The sequence below is a fragment of the Eurosta solidaginis genome, chromosome X, assembly GCF_040869045.1.
Source record: "Eurosta solidaginis isolate ZX-2024a chromosome X, ASM4086904v1, whole genome shotgun sequence".
Taxonomy (NCBI): Eukaryota; Metazoa; Arthropoda; class Insecta; order Diptera; family Tephritidae; genus Eurosta; species Eurosta solidaginis.
In genome coordinates, this window is record NC_090324.1 from 141,718,612 (window position 1) to 141,734,356 (window position 15,745).

Here is a 15,745-nt window from a genome sequence, read left to right on the forward strand (position 1 = left end):
TACCCCAGTTTTTGCAGGGAATTGAACGCTTTACAAAAAAGATTTTATAAATTTTTTTCATTAATGTGACCATTACAAAGTTCTTCGAGGTCCAAAATTGACTAATTTCTGAAACCCATAAGGTTTTGTTAAAAGTTGTGTAGCTCAAAAACAGCAAAATATTAAGTAAAGAGTTTTAGATATTTAAATGGGAAATTTCACGGTCTACAAAAAAGGTAAAATGCATTTTTTTCAATTACCAAACCATAAAAAAGATATTCACGGTTACCTAGGGAACATTTAAAATCGGCATTAAAATTGCAGAATTTGGATGTTAACATTTTGTAGTTGCCTACATTGCTGCCCATATCTGGTTTGCAAAAACAACAAGAACCGAAAATAACTAGTTTTGCAAGTATCCTAGAGAAGATTTAATGTATTTAATGTTATAATCTATTTACGCCTGCCTGAGATTCTTTACGAATACATAAATTTGCCACCGCACATGCATACATTCATACCTAACGCTTGTTAACAGTGATTCAAGAAGGTCTTTTTAAAGGAAGGATTAGGTATATATTTAAATCTTTTAGCCCACTAGCAGGTAGCTACGGCATTTCTTTTCACTTTATACAACACAAAAGAAAAAAGTTGCACATCATATTTAAAAAAAAAATTCTTAAGTAGTCGTTATCAATCTAAAAATGCAGCAGCTCAGGTTATAGAGCTTTGGAAAAAATATGGTATTCCTACTACCAAACGTCAAAATATAGAGAGAAGAATTGTTCGATGTTATTACAAGTGGCGAAGCTGTAAAAAATCGAGTTGGTACGAATTCCAAAGCTAAAAGATTTGAGATCGATCAAAACCGCATAAATTCTATAATGCAAAAGGATTTGAGTGACTTTGCGTCGCTGAAATCCAAAAAACTGTTTGAAATCATTAACCTGCCATCTGATTTCCTTGATGTTGACGTTGAAGCATGGCCTTCGAATGACAGTTATAAGGAATATCAAGAATACTTTAGTCAATTAAAAGTTGTAAATGACGTAGCAGAGCGTGGAGTGGCTTTGGTATCAGAATACAATCAATGCTTGACAAAAAACGAAGACCAATTTCAATATTTAATGCAGGTTGTTAGGGAACATCGATCAAAATATCCTAACTGCAATAAAAAAAGATTTTTATAACTAAGGGCTTAGAAATAATGTTCTTCAATGTAATATTTAGGTATTAATACTGTATTAAGAAATGAAATTTCGTATAATGGTTTTAATAAATAAAATAAAAAATTTACTTAACAAAAACTTATATTTTATGAAATGAATAATTTTATCACAAAATGCACTCAATATGCACGAGTTCTGTGGTATACATATTGTCACGAATATTACCATCACCAAGTTATCCCATCGCTAAGGCGATGCTAAGGCCATGCCAAGCAGTATTTACGTTAATAATCAAATCAAGTATACACATATATAAGGCAGCCCAGAGAGATGTCACACACAGATGCATTTACTTATACGCCTATGTGCGCGCGAGAGACTGTAAACTACAAACATTCACATCAATAATTCAATCTTTATGTATCTACATAAACGAATAAATAATTGCGTCTACACATATGTACGTATACGAGCAGCGGAGCGGCAATGCACAAACACATGCATATATCTTATCTCAGTGGTCACAAGAGAGGGCAATAATTTGTGAATGTAGTTGTGGCTGGCGATTTTGTAGCCGAAACAACTAGTAAGTTCTGGAAATCGAAGAGCCTAGAAGTATGCAGCGTAAACTATAAAAGCGGGGCAAGCGAGTAAGAAGGAATTCAGTTTGATTTGAGATTTCGATTAAGCGCTATCTAGCGAGCTATAGCAGAATTATTTTGAATAGTAGAGTTTCATTTGAGCTATCAATCAGTTTGGTTATTAAGCTTGCTATTCGTTGCAAAGTATAAGTGTTATTGTGAAGTACTGTAATAAAGGCCATTTTTCAATTATTCAATATTGGAGTTATTTATTCAACAGTTTAGCGATACGAACTTAGCAGAGGGTTGCAAATAAGAGGATTTGCAAGCAATTTCATTACAATTGGTGTCAGAAGAGGAATTGTTGAATAAATTCCAGAGGACAACAAGGACATGGCAAAGTTCAGTGAATTGAAGATCCAGCAACTAAAGAAGGAGTTGGAGAGCCGTGGATTGAATACAAGCGGCGTTAAACTTGAACTTCAGGCACGGCTACGAGAGGCAATGGAAGCGGAAGGAATTGATGTGGAAGAGTATGACTTTCATCTTGATGGCGAGGAAGTAACAAAAATTGAAGAGAAAAACGAAACATCGCAGACAGTTACGAGCACAGACTTGAACATGATTTTGGCTGCAATATCTGCTCAAACATCGACAATGTCATCACAGATGGAATCCCAAGAGACACGAATAACATCGAAAATTGAAGCACAAGAAACGCGTATGTCAGAAATGTCGACACAGATTACATCGAAGATTGAAGCACAAGAAACGCGTATGGCAGAAATGTCGTCGCAAATGTCATCTCAACTGGAAGAACAGAAAACATATATGGCATCGCAACTGGAAGAACAGAGGACATATATGATATCTCAGTTGGCTCAGCAGTTGAAAGCGCAAGAGGATCGCATATCATCGCAGTTGGAGGGTTTTAGTGAACGACAAGATAAAATGGAAGCTGAGATGGATGCTTTGAAAGATCGGATTCAGCAGTTACAATTAAATCGTCCAGCAGTTTCAGCGAGTAATCCAAAGGTAAAAACACCATCCTTTGACGGTTCTGTTCCTTTCCAGGTCTTTAAGCTACAGTTTGAGAAGACCGCAGCCGTGAACAACTGGAATGTGGAAGATAAAGTTGCCGCACTCTTCGTAGCATTGAAAGGACCAGCTGCCGAAATCTTACAGACTATTCCAGAGTACGAACGGAACAGTTATGACGCATTGATGGTTGCTGTAGAACGGCGATACGGAAGCGAACACAGGAAACAGATATTTCGAATAGAATTGCAAAACCGCTACCAAAAAGCTAACGAGACTTTGCAGGAGTTTGCTTCGGACATTGAAAGATTGGCTCATCTTGCAAATGCGGATGCACCCGTGGAATACACGGAAAGAGTGAAGATTCAGAGCTTTATAAATGGCATACGGGACGTCGAAACGAAGCGAGCCACATACGCGAACCCAAAGCAAACATTTTCTGAAACGGTATCCCATGCATTGACCCAGGAAACGGCGTCATTATTGAGTAAACCAGCATACAAAGCTCATCGTGTGGAAGTAGAAAGGCCGGAGTGGGTAGATACAATTTTGGAAGCTCTGAAGGGATCACAACAGAAAAATGCCGGAGTAATGAAATGTTTCAAGTGCGGTAACCCAGGTCACATTGCACGTCATTGCAGTAGCAATTCCAATAGTTCCAACAATGTGGGTGGCCGTAAACGCAGAGCTGAAGGAGACGAGCAAATCTCCAAATCCACTCAATCGTTAAACTAAAGCGAGTCAGCCGCAAGGGGCGACAGCTGGCTCCCTCAATTGAATGCCACATAATCTCTATCTCGCAAATTGGAAGAAGGTCAAGCAATCTTACTGTTGGAGGACATGTGGACGGAAAGGAACGGTTACTGACTGTAGATACGGGTGCATCTCATTCCATCATTCGAGCGGATTTAGTCAACAAGAAGATAAGACCATTGCTTGGAGCAAGATTACGTACAGCCACGGGAGAGGACACCCAGGTAATTGGAGAAGTAGAATGTGAAGTAGCAATTGGGAACGTCACGGTACTTCACAATTTTATAGTGGCAGGTATTGTTGATGAAATCATAATTGGAGTGGACTTCTTAATAAACCAAGGCATCAAGATCGATATGCAAAGCAAGACGATGCGATATAAGAACATGGATGTGCCACTTAATTTCGGCTACGAGAGAGGCTACAGCAGTAAACGAGTGCTGGTGAAAGAGAGTCAGCAAATACCACCAAAATCAGAAGCAGTCATCTGGGCAAAGGTAGATGGAGATTGTGGGACAAACAAATTGTGGGTTGTCGAAGCAGCAAATAAATCAGCACTGAACATACTTGTAGGAAAAACCCTGGCTATGACAAAACTAGATGGACGTATTCCGGTAAGAGTACTCAATGAGTTCAAGTCACCATTCAGTTTGACCAAAGGAGCTATTTTGGGAAGATGCCAAGAGGCCGAAGTAGTTATTAACTGTGAACAGCTCCAGGAATACGTTTCATCTATTAATACTGATCTTTCAAATGATATCACGGCATGGACGCATGGGCTAGAGGACCCCTATCAGAGTAAGGCAAAACAACTGCTCCTAAAGTACGCGAACATATTTGACCAGGATGATTCTAAACCAGGCCGCACCAACGTTGTGAAACACCAAATTGACACTGGAGATGCGAGGCCGATCCGTCAAGCTCAACGTAGTGTTCCACTGGCGAAGCGGGAAGTTGTGAGTCAAATCATTCAAGAAATGAGCGACAGCGGCGTCATCGAACCATCAGCTAGTCCATGGAGCTCACCGGTAGTACTTGTAAAAAAGAAGGATGGAAAAATGAGGTTTTGCGTGGACTACCGGAAGTTGAATGACGTAACGAAAAAGGATAGCTACCCATTGCCAAGAATTGACGACACTCTGGACTCGCTATGTGGTACGAAATGGTTTTCCACGCTGGACTTGAAAAGCGGCTACTGGCAAGTGGAGGTGAAGGAGGAAGATAAAGAGAAAACAGCCTTCAGTGTCGGTGATGGTCTTTGGCAATTTACAGTGATGCCTTTTGGACTTTGTAATGCACCAGCTACTTTTGAGAGACTCATGGACCAGGTACTGAAAGGATTACATTGGAAAACATGCTTGGTGTACCTGGACGACATCATCGTATTGGGCAAGAACTTTGATGAACATCTTAAGAACTTGGAGGAAATTTTCCAGAGAATAGCTGGCGCTGGTCTGAAGTTAAGTCCCAAAAAGTGTGCGCTGTTTAAAAAGGAAGTCAATTATTTGGGTCACAAGGTAACGACAGAGGGCATCTGCACTGCGAACGAAAAAATAGAGGCTGCAAAGGATTGGCCAAGACCACAGAACCTACATGAATTGAGAAGTTTTCTTGGGCTGTTCACATATTACCGCCGATTTGTACCAAATTTTTCCAGCGTAGCCTATAGCCTCCATGAGCTTACAAGAAAAAACAAAGCTTTTGAATGGAAGAAGGAGCAAGAAGTGGCTTTCCAAACATTGAAGGAGCGTTTGTGCACTGCCCCAATGTTAGCATATCCGATTCCAGGAGCAACATTTATTCTGGATACAGATGCGAGTGGATATGCTATAGGAGGCGTTTTATCACAACTGGTCGATGGACAGGAGAAGGTAGTTGCATATTACAGCCGTTCGATTGGAAAACCAGAGAGGAACTACTGTGTTACGCGGAGAGAGCTGTTGGCATTGGTAGACTGCATTAAACATTTTCAGAAATACCTCTACGGCCAGCGATTCCGTATCAGGACAGATCACGCAGCGTTGAAATGGCTTCTGCATTTCCGTAATCCGGAAGGACAATTGGCACGGTGGATCGAGCGACTACAAAGCTACGACTTTTCCATTGAGCATCGAAAAGGTAGTACCCATGGAAATGCTGATGCAATGTCACGAAGACCATGTAGTTTGGAATGCAAGCACTGTTCAAAAGCCGAGGCTAAAGAAGACATTATAGATGTCCGGCTAATGAATATAACATGTACAGATGAATGGGACAAGGAACAGCTAAGAAAGTGCCTGCTAGAAGACGCAGATCTGTCACGTGTTATGCAAGGGCTCGAACGAAATGAAAGACCAAACAGAGAAGAGATGTCAGCAGAGAGTCCCATTGCGAAGTCATATTGGGCACAGTGGAACAGTTTAGAATTGATATCCGGTTGCCTTCATCGACTATGGGAGAGTGAGGATGGTAAATACAAGAATAATCTGATAGTTGTTCCCAGAAAGAGGATTCCTGACGTGCTCAGCGAGCTGCATAATGGTCCAAGTGGAGGTCATCTTGGAATCACGAAGACGCTCGAGAAGATTAAACAGAGATTCTATTGGGTTGGTTGCCGTCAGTCGGTCACTGAGTGGATTGCGAACTGCGAGGTTTGCAGCAGAGCGAAAGGGCCCAGAACACGAAGTCATGGCCAGATGAAGCAATATAACTCAGGTGCGCCATTTGAAAGGATCGCCATGGATGTCGCAGGTCCATTTCCTACTAGTAAGCGCGGAAACAAATACGTACTGGTGGTTATGGATTATTTCAGTAAATGGCCAGAGGTATACCCAATCTCAAATCAAGAAGCAGAAACAGTAGCAGAAGTGGTTAAAAACGAATGGGTTGCAAGGTGTGGTGTACCAATGGAGTTACATTCTGACAAAGGCAGGAATTTCGAATCAGCTGTGTTCCAGGAAATGCGTAAGTCATTGGGCATTCTAAAAACACGGACAACTGCATTGCATCCTCAATCCGATGGTATGGTAGAACGATTCAATAGAACATTGGAGGAGCACTTAAGGAAAGTAGTAGACAAGTACCATAAAGAATGGGATACCCGCATACTATTATTCTTGATGGCTTACCGATCAGCAGTGCATGAGACAACGGGCCAAACCCCTGCAAAAGTAATTTTTGGCAATGACCTTAGACTGCCAGCTGATTTGAAGTTTGGGATAGATGCCAATGCGGAGAGAAATGCCAGGAAATCCACTAGTGATTTGGAAGAAGAGCTAAGAGAAATACATGATCTTATAAGGCAAAGAACAAAGATTATGAGTGACAAGACGAAAGCCAAATACGATAAAGCAATTAATTCAGAAGGTTTTCAGGAAGGAGATTTGGTGCTGTTATACAACCCACTACGTAAAAAAGGTTTGTCCCCGAAATTGCAGTGTAATTGGGAAGGCCCATACAAAGTTGTAAAACGGATCAACGATGTAGTGTACCACATACAAACCATCGGTAAACCACGAACCAAAATGAAAGTGGTCCATTTGGAAAGGCTGGCAATGTTTAGATCGAGAGATTTGTCTGATCGGGACGATCAGACTTAGGTGGAGGGCAGTGTCACGGATATTACCATCACTAAGTTATCCCATCACTAAGGCGATGCTAAGGCCATGCCAAGCAGTATTTACGTTAATAATCAAATCAAGTATACACATATATAAGGCAGCCCAGAGAGATGTCACACACAGATGCATTTACTTATACGCCTATGTGCGCGCGAGAGACTGTAAACTACAAACATTCACATCAATAATTCAATCTTTATGTATCTACATAAACGAATAAATAATTGCGTCTACACATATGTACGCATACGAGCAGCGGAGCGGCAATGCACAAACACATGAATATATCTTATCTCAGAGGTCACAAGAGAGGGCAATAATTTGTGAACGTAGTTGTGGCTGGCGATTTTGTAGCCGAAACAACTAGTAAGTTCTGGAAATCGAAGAGCCTAGAAGTATGCAGCGTAAAGTATAAAAGCGGGGCAAGCGAGTAAGAAGGAATTCAGTTTGATTTGAGATTTCGATTAAGCGCTATCTAGCGAGCTATAGCAGAATTATTTTGAATAGTATAGTTTCATTTGAGCTATCAATCAGTTTGGTTATTAAGCTTGCTATTCGTTGCAAAGTATAAGTGTTATTGTGAAGTACTGTAATAAAGGCCATTTTTCAATTATTCAATATTGGAGTTATTTATTCAACAGTTTAGCGATACGAACTTAGCAGAGGGTTGCAAATAAGAGGATTTGCAAGCAATTTCGTTACAATATGTATATTTTCAATTGTGTTGAGTAAAATGAAAAGAAAAGATGTAGCTACCTGCTAACTATCTAATCCTTTATTTAAGAAGATCTACTTGAATCGCTATTAACGAGCGTTAGGTACGTGTATGAATGTATGCATGTGCGGTGGCACATTTATGTATTCGTAAAGAATCTCAGGCAGGCGTAAATACATAATAATATTAAATACATTAAATCTTCTCTAGGATACTTGCAAAACTGGTTATTTTCGGTTCTTGTTGTTTTTGCAAACCACATATGGGCAGCAATGTAGGCAACTACAAAATGTTAACATCCAAATTCTGCAATTTTAATGCCGATTTTAAATGTTCCCTAAGTAACCGTGAATATCTTTTTTATGGTTTGGTAATTGAAAAAAATGCATTTTACCATTTTTGTAGGTCGTGAAATTTTCCATTTAAATATCTAAAATTCGTTACTTAATATTTTGCTGTTTTTGAGCTACATTTTTTGTAGAGCTTTCAATTCCCTGCAAAAACTGGGGTAAAAGTTGGCTGTACGATATTTTGGTGAGAAGATGTATTCATTTACATAAAAGCTTTTCACGAAAACAAAAAACGTCGATGAGGCACGCTTTCCCATTAACAGAAAAAACTCATATTTGGTCATTATACTCCATTTAGGGTCAGGAATTCGAAAATCTGTGTACCCTTTGAAAAAAACGAAAATCGATTTTTTTGGCCCATCCTAGTATACAGACTGAAAAGGAGAAAGAAAGTTTTAACTATTGGCATGTAAGTAGATTTGTTCAGACATAAGAGACTGAAATACTTTAAACATGGCCGGTAAAACACTAATAAGGCGAAAATCACTTGTACTACAAGCAATTTACTTTTAGCAACAGGAAGCACAGTTGATACTTCCATACATCAGGGAAGCAAGCAGTAGCGAAGCAGTGGTTAATGATATGCGTTAGTGTAGACAGAATAAGCGGAAGAATAGTTTTAACAAATGTTATGGGAATTCCATCTGCACCAACTGCATTCAACCGTATTGTAGGAACAGATTTTGCAATATCCAGCTAAGAGACAGCATTAAACTCAAACATATGGCCAACATAGTCAGAAGGATGCGAATAATTCTAATCAGGAGGGGATGAACTTGAGGAAGGGGAACGGTTGACAAAAGCTTCGTTGAGATTATCTGGCTGCACGAACCATTCTGAGTGGTCTCCAACATGTATCCGAAGATTTTTCAAATTTAGCCACAACACATAGGACGGTAGTGAAGAATACAACTCTTAATAGAAGTACTTTCGTTTTTATTGCCTATCGACCAATGCCGCTTCATTCCATGCAGCTTTAAAAGCATTGAATTTTTCTTCCGTTCGGGTTTTCCGCACAGCGCAATAGAACTTGTTTCGCTTTTTAATCGAATGGATGACTACTGGGTTAAACCATGGACGTGAAGGGGTCTTGCATTCATTAGTGTGAGTTGGGCCATGAGCTATAAAAGCTTGGTAGACATCCTCTACCAGCCTTTCAAATCAGCAGATAATCACGTCATGGTCAGACATAAACGAAAACTGGTCCAATTTTAAAAACAATATTAATGTAAGATTCAAAAATATAGTCAATAAGATTTGGATAACAGATATTTCCATACTTCGTCGGAACATTTACTTTTACATTTACAAGAGAGATACCAACACTGGTGCAATGTACCAATCTGTAAAAAGCAAGCTAAAATTGAAGTCGTCACAAAACTATTATACTATTATAGTCCACGGCGTAAGCGGAAAAAATTCACTAACGTTGCAGTATTAATTCCGGCTATAGATACAGGACAGAAATACTTCGGACGCAGAGGAAGACAATTCATCAAACAAAAATTCAATATTGGTACCAACTGAACAAGAAACTAGCCTAATCTTTAAAAATTGTTTACAATATATAGCGACTCCACTACCTCTTCTGTTAATTCTATTATTTCTAAAAAGGGTATTATTATTGATTTCGAAATGAGTGACATCACAACAGTACCAAGTTTCGCAAACACAAATCACATCAACAGACGAAAATTCAGAAGTACTTCTCACAATGCCCATTTCCTCATTGTTAAGGCTACGTGCATTGAAATGCCAACATTGAGCGAACAATCATCAACACTGTTCTGCTATTTTTTGTTAACTAAGTCAATTAAGCGTAAGAAAAGCAACTTTAAGAAAACGAATTCTACAAGAGGAACAATAAACAATTTGAGAGTTGCAGCATTTACAATAATACAGCAACAAACAAAAGAGCATAACAATAAACTAAAAAATAAAATTAAAGAAAAAAAAACTTTTTTAAAAATAAGCTTTTATTATTTTGGTTAATAAAATTAACTAAAAAGTAAACAATAAATTGACTCTAAAAAAATATAACACTTTATAAGTTCATTGTAAGCTTAAACGATAATTAGACTTTTTCGTCTGCGACAAAAAAATTCTATATTGTACATAATTATATATTTTTAACATTAAAACTTTACACCTAATTTATTAAATCTTACAGTTTATATCACAGTCCTAATTGTTCTAATAAAAAACGTGTTAAATTTTGATGGTATAATTAAGAACATTTAGGATCTCATTTTCTTGCTATCGCAATGTAACACGCTTTTATTAGAACAATTAGGACTGTGATATAAACTGTAAGATTTAATAATTTAATGGTAGCTCATTGACGAAATTACTCCAAGCGAATTTTTGACGCTTCTTAGTAGTGAGTGCGTAGTACATTTTACTTGCGCTATTGAGTGAAACGACTTTTGTGTGTCAGGAACGAGTTTGGTGTTATTGGCGCTACTGGCAATGATGACACTGAGCTGTTGACGGTAGCGCTGGTAGTTCAGATTTTGAATCAGAGAAAGAATTGATGACCCGTGTGAATTATTATGGCTTTGGCCTTGTAAATTATTATGGTGTATTTGTATATTTTAGATATAATGCACAATTAATATTTGTGTGTTTGAGCGGCCAAATAATAACAGTAGTATTGCTAAAGTGCTGCTTAGTTGATGGAATGTCGCTAATTTCCTAGCGATGATCAGCAGATTGTCAATATTTCGTTCAACGGACGCGCGAAATTGCCACATCTGCTCAAATTTTCCAAGATTTTCCATTCTTGATTTAACTTAAGCTGTTATGCCAATATTTTTCAGCCAGCTTTTTTCAAATAGGTAATTTTTCCAAAAGCAAAATAAATTACAGAAAAGATTACAGAGTTAAACAGCCTTAAAAATTCAGCTATGTTGGTAATACACAGAAATACAACAGAGGGTTGTGTCACCGCTTTTCGCAAGTGTTGAGATTCACCACGCGTGACACGCGTGATTCACCACTTCCAAATATCACAATCCACGGATAGGTACCGGCGGGTTTGTATGGGACTTAGGCTGTTATGCCAAAGTAAATACAAATCTTTACCGATAACTGTGTTATCGATTAATTTATCGAATTATAACAAAGTAATATTGCATTGTCATCGGAGTTATACATGTGTGCAAAATTTCAGCTCAATCGGACACCGGGAAGTGTATCAAATTTAACTTGCAAGATTCCATTACAGACAACAAAAGTGAAACTAAATAAAAGCTTATAATAAGCTAACGAAATGGCATCAGGTCATCTTCACACATTTCCTCTGACCTTTCGCATAGCTAATAATTTGCCCTTCTGAGTTTTACGGCCTGTTGCAGTAGTCGCCTATTTTCTTGATTAAGACTCTCATAAATATCAATAACAAGCGAGCATAGAGAGATCGTAGTTTTCATTCGCTGACGGTGATCGCGAAAGGCATGTAAGTGCGATTACCATAAAGCGGTGATTGGAATTTGATTATAATGGCACTGTTGGGGCTTTCCGATATTTCCTCGTTGTGAATATGTCACGAATTTTAGGCGCCAAGAAGTCAATATGCATGCGTACCGGTTGCTTTGTTTATTTTTGGTTTCCTTTTTTCTTGAGATTGATTTTTAAATGTTATGTTGCGCAAAAACATCAACAAAAAATCATAGCCGACCAGAAGAGAGAACAGTTATTTCGACACTATCCCGGAGAATTACAAAAACAAAATACAAGGAATGCGTGGGTGTGTGTCACCTTACCGTCACCTTGTTGTTGCCTACTTCATGTAGTTGCTTTCTATGCAACTCGCTGATATAGGGTAGATGCACTAGTAACCGGACACTCCCCAATAACCGGAAATTTTTCATTTTAATCGTTTGAAATAAGCAAACCGTTGACTTATTTTAAAATTCGAAAAATTCATTGGAAGAAGCCACTCATTTATAACGGTTTCACAATTTTCCTTTTGCTTTGTTTTAAAAAAAAGCTTTGTTGTTTCACTTTTAGTTTACGTGTGTTAAGTGAAGTGTTAAGACGTGCTACTTTTCAATTTTTTTGCTAGTTGTACTTAAATTTTATCAGGTGAGTTTTTACTAATAATTTGGCGACAAAAGTGTTTCAAATGACTGTTATTCTATAAATAATTGATAGAAATACGTGGTAGCAGTTTAAAATTAGTGAAAATATGTATATATTTTTGCAAAAGCACCTGTCCGGATACTGGAATAAAAATAATAGTGTTTTCTAGAATCCGGACAAAGTGTCCGGTTACTAGAAATAGGTAACAACCGCACAATTCTAGATGCGGACATGCTGTTATTTAGCCCTTTTTTTTATAATATTTGTTTATATTAAAAATAATTATAGTATGTGTGATAATACGAATTGGATTGGGCGAGATTAAGCGAAGGCGAAAGGTGCACATGATCGACAAAGCAGGAAAGGCGTGGATTCAAGCGCGGGGCTGTAAAGTGTCGAAGATTATGTGTAGGTCTTACAACCTTAGACTAACAAAGTTGCTTCTATTATTAAAAAGAAGACTGTAGACTCATGACAGTTATTCTGACTAAACACTGTCACAAGCCTTTTAAATAGGCTTGGTCAGTGATAGCAGATGTATGAAGTGCGGGTTGGAGGAGGAAACGATCGAGCACGTTCTGTGCTCGTGCCCTGCGCTTACCAGGCTAAGATTCCAGCTATTAGGAGTGATACAGCTGTCAGATCTAGAAGCAGCAAGTGGCTTAAGTCCTAGGAAGCTTCTAGTATTTGCCTAGAGGACGGAGTTGTTTTATAACATAGGTCCTGGTTTTTGATAGGGTTTTTTAGTTTGGTAGTTAAAACAAACTTCTGGTAACACTACGGACTCATTCAGTCTATGTGAGGTCCTCGTGGACCGGCAAGCTCAACCTAACCTCACCTATGTGTGATAATCCCTAATCCAGGGAGTTATGCCTACCGTGCCTATTGGACGATTTGCAGCCAGGTGATATATTCGGCTGTATTTGAACGGAGCCTTCCCGATACCGGGCCGCCTCGGGAAGTAATGATGGCCTTACCACAGCAAGCGGCGCTGTTGTGGCGGACGGTTTTTATCCCCATTTTTAACACTATACCGCTGAGCCCGCCTTATGGGCAGGTGGTCGTACGACCAAGATAAACTCAAAAACTTTAAGAGAAAGTAAGGATGCGAAGGAAAAAGCGATGGCGTTGCAAGCCGGGAAAGGGGAAATCGCTATCAGCGATGGCTCGGTTGCGGATAGCGATGATAGTGTGCAGTGAGTGTGCTCGGTAAAGGATCAGCATACTAGCGCGGACAAAGAATTAAGGTTAGAACGGGAACGACGAGATAGGGAGCTTAAGATAACCCTCTCAAAATATCGGGCTGCATTGCTACGAACAACCCCCAATTTTGCAACCGCATCGAAGAGGAAGAAGCCCCTAGAGTCAAGAGGCAGCGATCGGCTGAACCTGACAAGCATGCTTTTAAGAGGCATAAGGGGGTGGGTAAACGCTCCAGTCCAAGAACCAAGAGGCGAATTAGCCTGAATGACAGGAACCAAACCTCAAAATCTGCAAAGCGGGTCGAAGAGGGAAATATAAGTACTGGAAAGCCATGTACCTCAAAAGCTGTAATACAGGAAGAGGAAGACAATAATGGCTTGAGAAGGCACAAGGGAGATGTCAGTCAGACTCCAGCTTAATCTTAAATACTAAAGGGAGCTAACGCTGAGACTCCGGTTTCCACCCTGAGGAAGATGAGCGAAGTTGCGAAGCAATCTCCGACTGACATTTGTATAATGTTTAATTACTACGTAGGTATGTTTTCAGCTAAAATGTATTGAAATTAATGAAATATTTATATTTTTTTTTATTTATTGGAGTTTTGTGTGTTTCTTTTTTATCTAAGTATATTTTAACTGGAAATGAAAGAATGTGTTCGTTTGTTTTTCTTAATGTTTAAATAATAAGTACCTATGCAAGTCAATGAAATTAATGAAGAATGTGCAAAAGTTTATTTTTTGTTGTTGTATTTATTTATTTATTTGGTTTAAATATTAAATAAAAGTAAAAATAACGTTATAATACATTGTAAAACATTACAAAAAAATTATTTTTATTTTAGATCATACGCGTTCGGTAACTGGAATTTTGCTGTCCGGTTTCTGAAAAACTGTCCGGTTACTGGCAAATTCTGACTTGTTACAAAACAATAATTTTTACAAAAAAATAGAGAGTTTTCTATCGAAATTTCAAAGTTTTTTAATATCACTTATAAAATGTAACCAAGAAGAGTTCAAAAGCAAAAAAAAAGTTATGTGTCCGGTTACTGGTACATCTATCCTACCTAGCGTTTTATTTCCACCACCTTGAAAAAAAAAGCGCATAGTATTTTTAAAATGGCTTTCTGAATCTTTGACATATATGCGCTTATTTCGAAATGGTGCTCTTGCTTGCTAATGATTTCAATCCAGCGACTTTACCTAAAATACAAATTATAGTATTTTTCGGACTCTGAATTTCTTAAGGAACATGAAATGCCGTCAATAAGTCGCTTTTTAAAGTCTACCTAATGGTGTTGTGGTAGCACACTCCGCCTACAACACCGATGATTGGTGCAAGTCGCGCACAAAGAAGCATTAAATATTTAGAAACAAGTTTTTTCAATTAGATAGAAGTTTTTCTAAGCGGGGTTGGCAGTGATTTGGCAAAGACTTCGAGTGTATTTTGGCCATGAAAAGCTTCGCTGTGAAATATCATCTGCTTTGCAGATGCCGGTCGGAGTCGGAGTAAAATATATATGTTCAACCAATTTGTAGAAAATATTAAAAGAGCAAGACAAAAATTGGAAGAGAAGCTAAATTCTAAATTCTCCCCGGAGTTATATCGCGCCTTGCATTTATTAATTTTCATTCAATCTTAATTTAGTGTGGACACATATTTATACGAAAACATAAAAACCTTCAGTAGAATTAGTTGGTCAATTTAGAATGTAAGAATATTTTATGAAAATTTCCTATGCTTCTTAATTTTTTTTACTTATCTTATTTTTAAAGTTATCCTGAAGATGTACATTTTACATATCTTTTTTTAAATATGTTATTGTTATTTTGAATAGAAAAAATTACGAAGTTCAAGTTCTATTTATTTCTGAATTCATTTTAATCCTTGATTCATAAAAGGTCATCCATAATAACACTGTGCACTTTCGAAAGTTTAGTTTTCGAAATCTAAAGAATATATTAATCCCTGTTTTAATCACCATACAAAATCAGGAAAACCCCGGGTTCCAAAATTATATTATATACCAGCCTTTACCCGCGGCCCGTCCGCAAGGAGAAAATACAATATATGGGCTGTTCACGGTAGCCTGCTTATCAAGTTATCTGTTTAAAAATTATTTTTGTCAATGTATTTTATTTTTGTAATAGAGTAAAAAAAAATAACCAAATGAGCTGATAACCTGAAAGGCGCGCTTACGTCAATAGTACAATAGAGTTTTTTCGAATTAAAAAATAGATTGTGTTTTTAAGTTAAATTAGTTGATATGACAAGGGTG

At 38.0% G+C, this 15,745-nt stretch overlaps 1 protein-coding gene and 1 pseudogene across 10 annotated transcripts in view; one reads left to right on the forward strand and one right to left on the reverse strand.

The window, feature by feature from the left end:
* The window catches only part of PIP4K (phosphatidylinositol 5-phosphate 4-kinase), a 1,849,876-nt gene that overhangs the window by 289,760 nt on the left and 1,544,371 nt on the right, over positions 1-15,745 (reverse strand). The window lies entirely within an intron of this gene.
* LOC137234698 (phosphatidate cytidylyltransferase, photoreceptor-specific-like) overlaps positions 1-15,745 on the forward strand; it is a 30,714-nt pseudogene that overhangs the window by 7,367 nt on the left and 7,602 nt on the right.